General features: G+C 46.3%; 1 pseudogene; it reads left to right on the plus strand.

Annotated features, from left to right (window-relative positions):
- The first annotated feature begins 3,389 nt into the window (after positions 1 to 3,389).
- On the plus strand, positions 3,390 to 3,620 carry LOC131421245 (V-type proton ATPase subunit e 1-like; annotated as a pseudogene).
- Positions 3,621 to 3,997: the final 377 nt, after the last annotated feature.

Below are 3,997 nucleotides of genomic sequence, written 5' to 3' on the forward strand. Positions count from 1 at the left end.
AAATTCAAGTCCTGGAATTTGTCTCTCCACAACTCAGATAAAAAGAAGGAGAGTGAAATGACATCAAGAAATTGTATTTAGGAAATAATGGCCATTTATTGGACTCGATGGTGGCAAGCACTGTGCATTACATATATTATCTCCAGTCCGTCTGGCAGGTTGCATTAGCCCCTTATGCCTGTTTTTCAGATGAGGAATCTGGGCTTGGAGAGGTGAAGTGCATTATCCAAGGGATGAGGAGTTATTCAGGGAGAGGCAGACCTCCTGAGCTGCCACAAGGTGTTGTCGGTCAACTCGTTTTCAGAAGTAAATGGTGTTCAGCATCAGGGGGAGATTTTATGTTTCGGCAGAGTGAAGGAAGAGAGAGAAATGAGAACTTCAGGACACACCACACAAAACCATGAGGTTTAGGGAGGAGGAATTCCCTCCCGCCCCTGCTCCTCTCCAACCTGTCTCTCCCCCAGGCCTGGGCCAGCTGTCAGATGAGCCTGATAAAGGTCCTGGGCCTCCTCCTTGAATTCCTTTCTTCCAGAACCCATCCCATTAGAAAAAGGTCACACATCTTTGGCCCCTTTTAATTTCAGGGGTGGAGAGGTAAAAGCCCAGTCGGGGAAACATGTGCAATTATGAGCAATTACTTAAACGGCTTTCAGACAAGCCTTGGCCCTCCACCAGCAGGCAGAGGGCCGGCGTCTGGGTTTTGTAGGAGAGAAGGAGCGAGGGTGGGAAGGTAGGGAAGGAGAGGGGGAGGGGAGGCAGCAAAGCCTTTTGTCACTGGGCTACAAAAAAAGCCCTCGGTATTTCCTGCCACTGGACTAGCTGACACTAACCAGCCCCACAAAGGGGAACTATTCACTTAAAAGTCATCGTTTCCTTTACTTATCTGCCTCTAAAGAAACAAATCTATTAGCAGCAAGAAATCACTCCAGCGGCTTGAACTAAGTGCTTCTCCTGCTGAAAATGCCCAAGCCCTGCCTTTGGCTCCCGCCGGCCATCCCCCGGCCTCCGCTCCTGGCAGCAGCTCCGCGCTGGCCCATGTCAGGGTGTCTCTGGCCACTACAGATAACAAGGGCCATTACATTCCAAATCCTTCCCCAACCTCCTCCCCTCCCTTCCGCCAAAATCCCAAACCCAGTTTCTCCCTGGCAGATCAAAGGCTGCCCAGGCTGCAGGAGAGCTTGCTCCATCAATAAACTCTTGACACGGGAATAAACAGAACAATCCAATATTTCCTTCAGGATTTACTTGGTCCGTGGAATAGCAGTGCATTGCTAGGCCTTTCCTTTTGAGAGCCGTGGAGATTTGGTGTGGAGTTCAAAGTAGTTTGCTCTCTGAATTAAAAAACAAAAATGCCCAAATAGCCCCAAGAACACTTTTCTTTTTCTAGTCTCAAATACACAAACCATAAGAGGAAGGCTAGCGGTACAGTTGGACCTTTTGGATCTTCCAAAAGCAGCTTTTCTTCCACTCCAGCTAAGTTTGCAAGAGTGACTGGAGAGCTACCTAAGCAAGTAGATCTAATTTTAACAATTAACTTTGCAAGTTAGGAAGTACATTAAAAATTAATAGCCTTCCCTCACTGTTCATCCTAAAGAATTCAAAAGTACGTCACAGACAACGATCTGAAACTATGAGTCAAAAAGTACAACAAACAAAAAAAAAAAGTTAAATCCGGGACGCTGTGCATTTGGGACATACCAATTGTTTTTAAACCCATGAGAATATTCATTTAAAAAATCAATTCCATTGATTCCTATATCACTCTCCTTTGACTGTTTCTTTGATTCCTCATTCCTGCATCCCTGCAATTGGAGGAGAGAGAACATGGAGAGCTGAATTACTAAAAGAGTCTACGGGACTCATTTGGACGATAGCCATCTAGATTTCCCCATTAACTAAGATGTTAGGTTTACTCACACATCCTTCATATATATCACAATTTTATAAAGTCTTGCATCTTCCTCCTTTATAAGATGTATAGACATACATTTAGATCAATTTGAGCTTTTCATTAGTAACTATAGGAAATGCTCAGTGAAGATCACTGAGGCATATTAAACCACCCTGATTTAGGATCCAGATAAGGGAAAGCAAAGTAGATCAGCGACATAGGCCAGACAATGAGGAAAAGGGGCGAGTCTTGTGATATAATAACAGTTATAGCTTAAGCCCAGAATATAGCCCAGAATTGGATGTGTCAGCTTTACGTTTCTAGCCAACAGGAAGAATACAGACTCCTTGCCATGCTGTTTGTCTGTTTCCTCTAAAGCATGACTTAATATCTACAGCTACCATCTATTCAGAGCTCCCATTTACCAGAACTAAGCACTTGATGAGCTTTGCATTATTTCCTTTAGTTCTCACACGAGTCCTATGGTATAGGTACCGTTTAGCAGATGAGGTAAGTGATCCTAAAAAGGTTAATTGTCTTTCCCGAGGTCACATGGAAGTAATTGGAAAAGCTGGGATTCAAATGGAGGCATCTGACTTCAGAGCCCGCAAGGGAAATGCCAGCCTGAGACAAACATGTCTGCAACTCCCCTCCGAGCCCACCACTTTCAGTGTCAACCAAGAGGCAATAGCCTCGCTCTTCTGTCACATCTTTTCTCAGTCTTCTTCATCCAAACTCTCATACGACTTCAGCTACGTTTGCTCTATTCGTGAGTGTGTTTACATTGCTTATCTCGGATTATATTATTTTTCAAACACTTTCGCCTCATTCTTGCCTTTCTGTTAATGAAGTTAGGAGAAAACCAATATTTCCTGGAGGAGACGAAGGATCACAAAGTGCACTGATGGGGACCTAGAAATAGGTCCACTAATCCTGTGTGCCTTCCCCCTGAGCTTGTGACTTTCAGGAAACACATCTTATATATTAATTTCCTTAGTTTTCACATGCAACATTTTAAAGAAGCTGGCGTGATTAATCAACATCCATCCCCCAGCAGGAGTACATCCATTTTACTCATTTTCCTCTCCCTGCTCTTAGCACAATGGTTTGCACCAATCCTTGGGAGGGGCAGCGGGGAAGCCTTTTGTTCTATTAAGGTAATGTGCAACTGTCTTCAGACCCTGAGTTCGATAACTACTTTCCAGCCCTCTGAAGTAGTTCATCATGGAAGTTCAGAGTCAAACAGCCTGCGGATGCACGCGTGCCACCCCCCTCAGCAAACTCACCTGGACTGGCCTGCTTGCCTGAAGACGGAACTCGCATCTGTGGCCTAAGATTGATCAGCACCACTAGTCCACCTTGTGGGAAAAAATCTCTGAGCCAAACCATACCAAGCCAAAGTAGTAAGGAAAAAAGCCCATGCCAGCTGTCAAGAAAAGCAGCCATGTGGGACGGAAGTGAAGTGGCAAGGCAGGGGCGGGCGGCTCCAGTGGCAGCCATGGCGTGGAGCAGCCTCCTGTGGCCTCTCATCCTGATGAGCATGTTCTGGGGCTTCGTCGGCTTCTTGGTGCCCTGGTTCATCCCGAAGGAGTGATCATCACCATGTTGGTGACCTGTTCAGTCTGCTGCTATCTTTTGGCTGATTGCAATTCTGGCCCAAGTCAACCCTCTTTTTGGACCACAGTTGAAAAATGAAACCATCTGGTATCTCAAGCATCATTGGCCTTAAGGGAGAAGACCCGCTCTCGAGACAGTGCTCAGTCATTGAAGTCATGAAGAGAATTCCTCTAGATGAAAAATCACCTCCAGGGCCGGCCCGGTGGCTTAGCGGTTAAGTGCGAGCGCTCCGCTGCTGGCGGCCTGGGTTCGGACCCCGGGCGCACACCGACGCACCGCTTCTCCAGCCATGCTGAGGCCGCGTCCCACATACAGCAGCTAGAAGGATGTGCAACTATGACATACAACTATCTACTGGGGCTTTGGGGGAAAAGAGGAGGAGGACTGGCAATAGATGTTAGCTCAGAGCCGGTCTTCCTCAGCAGAAAGAGGAGGATTAGCATGGATGTTAGCTCAGGGCTGATCTCCCTCACAAAAAAATAAATAAAT

Source organism: Diceros bicornis, chromosome 24 (genome assembly GCF_020826845.1).
Source record: "Diceros bicornis minor isolate mBicDic1 chromosome 24, mDicBic1.mat.cur, whole genome shotgun sequence".
Classification (NCBI taxonomy): Eukaryota; Metazoa; Chordata; class Mammalia; order Perissodactyla; family Rhinocerotidae; genus Diceros; species Diceros bicornis.